Raw genomic sequence first — 10,217 nt, 5'->3', positions numbered from 1 at the left:
TACAAGACAAATGTAAAAGTCTAAATTTATTTCGCCTCAAGAAAGTTTAAAACACAGGTATGCATTCAAATGGGTATCCACATGAACCTGAAATGAAAACGTGTGGCATTTCCCCTGAGTGGGCATTGACTTTGGAAGAGCACTGGGCAGCTGGCATAGCAAGGGATGTCCCCGGGCAAAGGGCTAGAAAATGCAATTGTTTGACTAAAGATGCAGTAGGAGACATGTTTGCCAAAAGGAAAGTTCAGAAGCTCTGCTTGAACATGAGTGTGAGGAAGTGAAAATACTTTAGATAAAATTTCTGTTATTGTCGTTAACAATGGGCTGGCTGATTCCATGCTGGCAGATGGTGCCAGGGTTTCCTCTTGGAGAATTACATTGGGACAGCTGTGATCCATTCATAAAGCTCTGTCGTTGCTGAAAAAATGACAGCAAATATGAGAGCATGAACTATGAGTTTCCCTTAGATTAGAAGACTGAGTAAACTTGGGGTGTCAAAATTACTTTGTCGGAATTTAGTTATGTATTGCTGTATAACAAGTTACCCTCAAATTAGCAGCTAAGAACGAAGTTTATTATCTCACAGGATCAGGAATCCAGGTGCAGCTTAGCAGGGTGCCTCTGGCATGGAGTCCATAAGAAGCTGCAGTCAAGGTGCTCTCTGGGGATGCAGTCATCGGAAGGCTCGACTGGGGGATGATCTGCTTCCAAGATCACTCACATGGCTGTTGGCAGGCTGAGGGGACTTGTTAGCTGTTGCTGGAGTTATCAGCTCCTTGATACGTTGGCCTCTCAATAAGCCACTCATAAAATGACAGTTTGCTTTTCCCAGAACAGGTATTCCAAGACCCTCCCTCTGGCCCTCTGACACACACACACACACACACACACACACACACACACACACACACACAGAGAGAGAGGAACAGAGATAGAGACAGAAATACATTAAGAGACAGAGACAGAGACACTGAGATAGGGAGGGAGAACTTAGGACTTGATGTGGCAGAAGCCACATTCTTTTTGCAAATTAATCTCCGATGTAAAATTCATCACTCGTACTGTACTCCCTTTATTAGAAGTGAGTAAAGAAGTCCAGCCTACACTCAAGGAGAGGGGATTACACATGGACATGGATACCAGGAGGTGTGGGAGATCATTCATGGCTATCACAGAGGTGGCCTATCACAGTTGGTGACCATATTTTCCATTTTAAATGGATGCCAAATTTATTTTCCTTCATTCAATACTAGGAAGGTTATTTATATGAGATAAAATGCTTATTTTGAAGAGGAAGTCTGGTTTACTATATAGACTGTAGTCATCACTAGATGTGCCATCTTGATTAGTGATAGTGAGCTGGCTTGTTTGGAGGCAATGGGAGGCTGTTATTAGACAGGGAGATGTGTGAACAGGGCTCTTAGGACTTTGGACAGAAATCTACCACTTTCTTTATCTGTAGAATAGGCTTGACCATGAGAAATTTCCCTGGTGATCTTTGGCTAAATAATGAAAACACACACTTTAAAAGTGTCAGGATAGGGTAGAGTCACCCCTAGAAATAGCTAGTATTACTTATATCACACATATGCTACATGTCTTTTGCATTATAGTGAGAAATTTACTATGTGTGTGGGTGATATAAATTGACGCTCAAATCTCTACAAACAAATCTCTAGTTTCATGAGTCATTTTATAATGACCCATTGATTAACAGGGGCATAGTATGGGAAAATGACAAGCATTTCCATCAGGTCAATAAGAATTTGGATGAAAGAACATCATAGAATGTTAGATAAGGATCTTTGTGATTAATTGCCTCAACTCTCTCATTTTATGAATGAGGAGACATGCCAAAGCTGAGAAATAGCTAGAACAACTAATTTACTGCTTAACCTATTACACGTTGCTGCTTTTACCAGCATTATAGAAATTAGGAACACAGAAGAAGAAAAAAACGGCTTTACTTTCTGTGTCATCATATGAAAACTTGGCAAAGGTTGGGAAATCTTTCGCAAATAATACTTTTAACTGCTAGCTTTTATACCTATCTATATTTCCAGGAACTATGTATTTTATTTCTATCTGTATTTCCAGGCGCTGGCTTAAAACATGAAAGGTATTCAGTAAATGGATACTTATATCATGACAGGATCTAACCACTGGTGAGTTGCACACTCTGTTACTGTGTCCCAGTCTGGAAACCCATTACAGAAACTTGATTGGCTTCCACAGTCACTATGGTAAGGTCTTGTTGGTGGGATAGCAGTTCTGGGGTGGTTAGGATATAAAAGTTGGAGGCAATATTCAAGGACAGCATGGAGAAACTGAACAGGAAGCAATGAGGCCTGAATTCTCAACACAGCTCTATTCTAGAGGTCTAGTTTGGGAATAAGAAAACTCAGGTTTCATTCTGTACCTTTCATGAGTTCTTTAACCTTGTGCAGATTACAAACTTTTTACTTGTAAAGTTGGATGATTAGATTATATCAATGACTCTCAATAATAATAGCATACCCTTTGGGAGGGAGATATGCATATCAGAATTTCTGAGATGAGGTATAAAAAAAAACCATGTAGATAGGAAAAAATTTCTGAATGTTAGTGGTCAGAACAACTTACTTTTCGGACAAGGGTAGGGCATCCTGGCAGAGTTTTAAGATAGAAAATGGGCTGTCATGGATATTTATTAAAGGCTCAACTAAAAATACGTTGAGACACTTTGGTTGGATGATTGTCATTTCTTCCAGTCCTCAACTACAGAGAGTCAGTGAGTGCTGAGGACAAGGGTCATTTGAGGAAACAATTTTAGAACAGGGGAAGTACTGAGGGAGGAATGAACTGGCCCCCAGCTAAGAGTGACATGAAATGGTGCCAAGACTGGACACTGCCAGCAGAAGCAATTTCTTTAAACAAAGAACACTGAGCCTGGATGCTCCTATCCACCTCCGTTCAAAGAAAATCAAGATCCCAACTCCAGCTACCTTCTGTGACAGGTCTACTCTCATCTACCAGTGAATTTCCAGGACTAAAAATCACTTGTTAGGTTCCAAAGTTTATAGCCCAAAGAAACTTATTCTTAGGAAAATGGTCCAAGAATGTGTTGATCTTCAATGTAAAGCCAAATTAAATTGTTATTGGCTTCAATTTTGAATGGCAAAAAACTCACTGCAGTTATTAAACCTATAATTTCAATTAATTACATTAGCACACCCATGTTTTTTGAAGGTGGGGACAATGAAGAACATTCTTTTTTTTTTTTTTTTTTTTTTGAGACGGAGTATTGCTCTGTGGCCCGGGCTGGAGTGCAGTGGCCGGATCTCAGCTCACTGCAAGCTCCGCCTCCCGGGTTCACGCCATTCTCCTGCCTCAGCCTCCCGAGTAGCTGGGACTACAGGCGCCCGCCACCTCGCCCGGCTATTTTTTTGTATTTTTTAGTAGAAACGGGGTTTCACCGTGTTAGCCAGGATGGTCTCGATCTCCTGACCTCGTGATCCGCCCGTCTCGGCCTCCCAAAGTGCTGGGATTACAGGCTTGAGCCACCGCGCCCGGCCAATGAAGAACATTCTTAAACTGACTTTTGTTTTATTTTGATTGCTGTCACTGTATTATAGATCTAGTAACATTTTACAAAAATCTAAAATATTATTTATGTGTTAGTTTACTTATATAGTCAGTTATTCTATATTAAAATCTAAATTCTGGTAAATCTCTGAAACATATTGGAACTTTGGCTTAAGAAGAGAAGACAACTTGAAACAATTGTCCAGCCATAAATTATGGGAGATATAATTTATGACCACAGGGTGAGTTTGAAGCAATTTCCTCTTCTACCTTTAGTTGCTCTAAGAGAAGTAAGGAAAAGAGATAGTCTGATGAAATGTTTATCATGGAAAGGGAGGAAACAGACTGTAGAAGGCAAACTTAGACTTGAAATAAGGAGTCCTGGATTCTAAGGCAATGCTTCCAAAATTCTTGGCCAAGTCACAGACTCAACACTGATCACATCCTTCAGATTCTCTGAGTGTTCATTAGATCATTCCCTATAACTTTCTCAAGTGTGGCAATATTTTTAAAAATTAAAAATTAAAGCAAAGACATGCATTTAATTTAATTCAATTCATTCAATTAAATATACATCGTAGGAAGTTTTCATATCTTTGTACAATATTAGAAAACTTCATTTAAAAGTTTTTAAACATGAGTTTACAAATATGAACTTATTATGATACATTCAATCATTCTCTCATTTCTAATTTTTCACAATGATTAATCACACTCCAATGACTTTCTTTGCACTGAAATTTCTGAGGCTACCAACAGAGAGGAAAAAGAAGTGGGCCAAAGGTGGGAGGTATGACGTAAATATCTGTGTACATATCTTAACTTTTTTTTTTTCCCACAAATTTGTCATTCAAAGCTAGAGTTTCACCTGGCTAGGTGCAGAGAACAATTATGTCAATTACTGCAGGAACAGTTAGTTATATAGGAACAATTTGACCATATTTAGGTAATAGCATTAGGAAGGCTTTCCCTGAATAAAGCCAAGCTCCTGGGCTGGGCTAGGCTCAAAAAACAATTTCCTCTGGCAAGAAAAGGACATTGTGGAAAAGGAGAAAAGATCCAGAAAGCTCCTGTACTAAGAGCCTTGCACCACTGGAGAGATTATAACAAACCCTTGGTAAAGGAATTAGAAAAGAATGCAAAAGAATTAGGAGCAACACAGCCAGGTTAGAGTAACTGAAAAGACTCTAAATAAAATTACTACATCTTCAGTTGCACCAAGGAACACGGTAAAATCATCTCTCTGCCTCCATCTCCCACCACTACTTGCCCTGAACTTATGCTCTGCTTTTTAAAAACCCACTTATAATTACCCCCTCTCCAGTCTCATGCCATGACATTCTCATGTTACCTGGTCTGAATTTTTCTCTTTGTTCTTCCTGAATCAATCCCACATACCTTTAAGAATCAACTGAAGCCCTGCCTGACCTCCTAGCCTAAGATAAGGTGCTTTCTTCTGGTCTCTCAAAACACCCTGTGTCTGCTTCTGTTAGTTCACCTACCACATGATAGTAAAATTTGGTGCCTACATTTCTTTCCCTTCAAATTAAACCTCTTGAGGAAGGATTTAGCCCAATTCATTATTATAACTCCAGAGTCTACAGTAATATATAGACTACTATGGAGACTCATTTGTTAAATGGAAGAACGTCTTCGACAGTTAAGCTGGGCTCAAGAGGAATAAATAAAATAATTGCGTGATAACCCAGTCAACTCCAGTTATTCAACTAAATAAAGTACCCTAATGGTAGATGAGGAAGGACTGTCACATCAAGTATATTTTATGGTTCCATTTGCTTCTGTTTTTTATGTCCCACAGAACAAGTTCACTTGTTTAGTTAAATTGACACTGCATTAGTTGAATGTCAAAAGTAATGTGTAGCTAATGGGCCAGCTCAGGACTTTGTAGAGTACAATTCAGTGCCCAAATGAGGCTTCCTGTTGTGGCTGAAGCACATGTCTTATATGGAAAGATCACTCCTTAAAAGAAACATTTTTTTAAATCCACTGAGACAGAAATCAAGATGTTCTATCCCATTTTTCCCCGTATCATTGACTATTTTTAACTTTCAGTGATCCCTCAACTGCTTTCTCATCTGAAAAATGAGTTGATATTTACCATAATAAATAAGTGAAATAAAGAGAGATAAGTAGGTGTCCAGAGAGATAAGATAAATGAATAGGTTACTACCGCTATTTTTCCTGTATAAAAAATTTTGGCAGAGGGTCAATGGTCAGAGTCTTGTAAAATTACTGAAAATTCCTGCACAGTTATAATTAGTTCAGTAACATGATAAAATGGGTGTTTTCTAAATATCATTTTCTCTTATTTCAGCTGAATTAATTGTTTTATGGAGATAAGAAAAATACCTTTGGCCATGGTGGCAGTATTTCTTTACTGGATGGAAATTTTATTCTTTAAAATTTGAACCATAAGATACTTTAACTTAGAAAACTTGAGCCCCAAATTACTTAGGGACCTCCCTTTACCATGTCATGTTTTAATTATTATTAATAAGATCTTGATTGTTGTAGATTTGTGAATATTTAAGTATAAGATGTATCAAGTAAACAAGATGGAAATCTCTAGAAAGGTCTAAATATGCAACAACTATTACTCTTTCATTGACAGATTTTACCAATAAAAATAAGGCACTTAAATGCATGAACATGATCTAAATGCCATATCATTATAAATTACTTCCTGTGTTCTCAGGCCTAAAGATTATTCAAGATCCTGCTAAGAAATTAAAGCCACATGACATTCTGAAATAAAAGTGTGCAGATGCTTGAGGTATGTTCACTAAAGCATGCAAAAATAGTACTAAAGTTAACAAAATTTTATTTAAATTCTCTCCCTGCATACATCTGATATATCACTTCTGTCCATTTTTGGGGAGAGAAACACACCATTTATGTGTTATTGCACTATGCCGATTTGGGGTGCTTCCACACAAAACTTAACTTCTTTAATCCTGGAGAAGAAGTATTCCTACTTTGTTTTGTGGAACTTTTTGATGATAGCTACCATATCAAAACTCCAAAGGCAGAGATGTTAAATCCTAATGACATTTTTGTTTTTAGCCTATCACCTTCAGGTCATGACTGTCCAAAGATGTCCCCGCTTGGCTACACCCCCTAAGTTTGTTCTGTGGCCTACCAGCTTGGGGTCTTACGTTCTACTCTAAGGTTGAAATGCTCTTCCCTCCAGAATGTACACTTTCCACAGTCTCTATTCAGTCATCCATCTGGCATGACCCTGTGAAACTCCAGAAAAGTATGTCTTGGTTTTTCATGCTGCAGTTTTGTGAAAATACAGTCCTGGCTTTCCCCAGTCCTCCTCTGGGAGTCTTGGGTCTGCTATTTTCTAATGTCTGTCACAGTGTTTTATAAAGTCTGAAAGATCATCATTCTGTCTTTTGCCTTGATTCAAGAAAGTCCTTTTGTTTAATATGACAAGACACAATGTGACATATAACCCTTGATTACTTAAAATAATAGATCCGGCCGGGCACGGTGGTTCACGCCTGTAATCTCAGCACTTTGGGAGGCCTAGGAGGGCATATCACGAGGTCAGGAGATGGTGACCATCCTGGCTAAACACGGCGAAACCCCGTCTCTACTAAAAATACAAAAAATTAACCAGGCATGGTGGCAGGTGCCTGTAGTCCCAGCTACTTGGGAGGCTGAGGCAGGAGAATGGCGTCAACCCGGGAGGTGGAGCTTGCAGTGAGCGGAGATCGCGCCACTGCACTCCAGCCTGGGCAACAGAGTGAAACTCCGTCTAAGAAAAAAAAAAAAAAAAGGAAAGAAAAGAAAGAGATCCAGTTCTTCCAACACCTTCTCAATAGATTGCGTCTATAAAATGGACACAATGTGTTAAACTCAAAGTTACAAATAATCTATATGGATGGAGGAAATCACAGTTAAGTTGGTAACAATATACTAAGCTGTTTTTGCCTCTTAAATAGAGTTAGTCTACGTTGAACCCTTCTCAACCAGCAGGGTTTTACACCTAGTATTTTCAGAGAGCAAATTCAAAGAGGCTGTTGATGGGAATGGTGAGCCATATGCTGTGACTTCCTTTTGATAATGAACACTACTAAGAATTGCTATAAACTGTGGATGGTGATAACTATGTGGTTGCATAAATAGCCACAATTCTCCTCCATGCCCTAAACTCACATGCTTTGAAATATGACTTTGCAGCTCCTACCATCAAAACATGGAGATGAATTTCCCACACCTTCAATGTAGCTTGGTCTTATAATTTGCTATGACAAGTACATTGTGATGGAAATGAGGTTGTGCTGGTTCCAAGCCTGGGTCTCAAGGGTCTTTCATGTTCCCACTTACTATCTTGAAACTCTGGCCAGCTGCCATGTGAGCAAACTCAGATTAGCCTATGGAGGAGGAGTGACCACTTGGAGAAGATACAAGCCATTTCAGCTGTGGCCATCCTAAATCAGTCAATCCCAGACTCCTGGGCAAATGGTGGCAGAAATATGAGTGAGGCCAGACAGGACAGAGGCGCCCGGCTGAGCCTAGTCCAAATTGCCAACCCATGTTATTACGAACTACAGAAACAGTTATCGTCTCAAGCTTCTGTAGTATTCCTATCAAAATAATATAACCTGCATCTAATTGTGAAGAAACACACAGGAATATGCTTGTATAGATTAATCTTCATATACTTTTCAAATATTAATGACATGCACAACAAAGATAGCTGAGGAACTGTTCACAATAAAGAACACTAAACAGCATTAAAAACTAAATGCAATGCATACAATTGAATTGTATCCTAGACTGAAAAAAATAGCTACAAAAGACATTATTTTGAAAATGAACAGAATTTGACTTGGATTGTATTGTATATTAGATAATAGCAGATACTTGGACTTACATTAAAATCACATCCTGATAAACTCATTGCAAGTCAAAAACATCACAAGTTATAATGTATTTAATACCCCTATAAACCCATCATAAAAATACATAAATTGAACCATCATAATCCAGATGCTCCTTGACTTTAATGGGAATATATCCTGATAAACTAATCTTAAAGTTGAAAAACTGTAAGTCAGAAACTGTCTGTATAGTAGCATCTGCTTATCCATGATTTATCTTTTTGTAGTTTCCATTACCTAGAGTACAGTACAATAAGATACTTTGAGAGGGAGAGAGAGACTATATTCATATCCCTTTTTTATAGTATATTGTCATAATCGTTCTATTTTATAACAGTTAATCTCTTCCTGTGCCTAATTTGTAAATTAAACTTTATCATAGATGTGTATAGAAAAAAAAGTATATATAGATGTTTCTCCACTTATAATAGGATTACATCTTTATAAACCCATTGTAAGTTGAATATATTGTAAATCAAAAATCCATTTAATACCCCTAAACTACCAAACATCATAGCTTAGCCTAGCCCACCCTGAACATGCCCAAAACACTTACATTAGCCTACAGTTGAGCAAAATCATCTAACATGAAGCCCATTTTATAATAAAGTATAGAATATCCCATTACTTTAATACTGTACTGAAATTGAAAAACATAATGGGTTCATACCATCCTAAAGGCAAAAATAATCTTAAGTTGAACCATAGTAAGTTGGAGACAGTCTATGTAGGGTTCAGTACTATCTGTGTTTTCAGTCTTGGAATGCATCTCTTGAGAATAAGGGGGCACTATTGTATTCCATCAAAATGAAATTTCCCCATTTAATTTTGTTTTGTAGTTCTATAAGAAAATTTTCATATTCTTGGAAGATATACAGTGAAGTAATTAGAAATTAAGAATTATGATATCTGAACATACTCTCAAAAGTTTCATCAGTATTAATAATTTCAAATATAAATGCATAAATATATTTATATGTAGATACATGCACACAGATATAGAGACGTAGATGTATTTAGAGATAGAAAACAGCAGAATGTCAATGACTGAGGAATATGGATGACAGGTATCGTAAAGTTTATTGTAATATTTTTTGCAACTTTTTGCTACATTTGTTTTCAAAATGAAAAGCTAAAAAAGGTATAAATATCTGTATAAAAATGGAAGAAAAGATAGTGTTTGCTATGATTTTTCTTATAACTTTATAACTTGGGGAACATGAAGAGAGTGAGGGAAGAGGCGAGGTTTGTTTCCATAGTGAGCTTGAAGAGAACGTGCAGGTTTCTTTCTGTTTCTTTGTGCAGTGCCCATGAACAGACTGTGGGGCGCTCTGTGATCCCTTGGGATCAAAGAATGAAGGTTTCCTATACTCACTGACACTTGTCCTCTCTCCCCAGTGAATCAGCCAATTCCTCATATCTTCGCGGCTCCATCTACTGTCATGCAGCCATAGTGCCACAATTCACGTCTCCCAAGGGTTTTGCAGGTATTTAATAGATAATCCTCATTCCACTTTAGGAAGGTAGGAAAGTTTAGATGGACCATTTTACAGAAAGACAAAGATAGGGAACCAAGATTAAAGGAACCTTTAGTCATGGTGTAAGTCTGAATTAAAACCGAAAATACTCCTCCTTGGAGCTTCTAGTGAGGATTAATACAGTAATTCACTTTCAAATATTATACTATAGTGATCTTCAGAATCACAGGCATCATGTGTTATTCTTTGCAATTATTCTTTT

Source organism: Theropithecus gelada, chromosome 10, assembly GCF_003255815.1.
Source record: "Theropithecus gelada isolate Dixy chromosome 10, Tgel_1.0, whole genome shotgun sequence".
Lineage (NCBI taxonomy): Eukaryota > Metazoa > Chordata > Mammalia > Primates > Cercopithecidae > Theropithecus > Theropithecus gelada.
The sequence above is the reverse complement of the archived record's forward strand: the minus strand, read 5'-3'. Positions refer to the sequence as shown.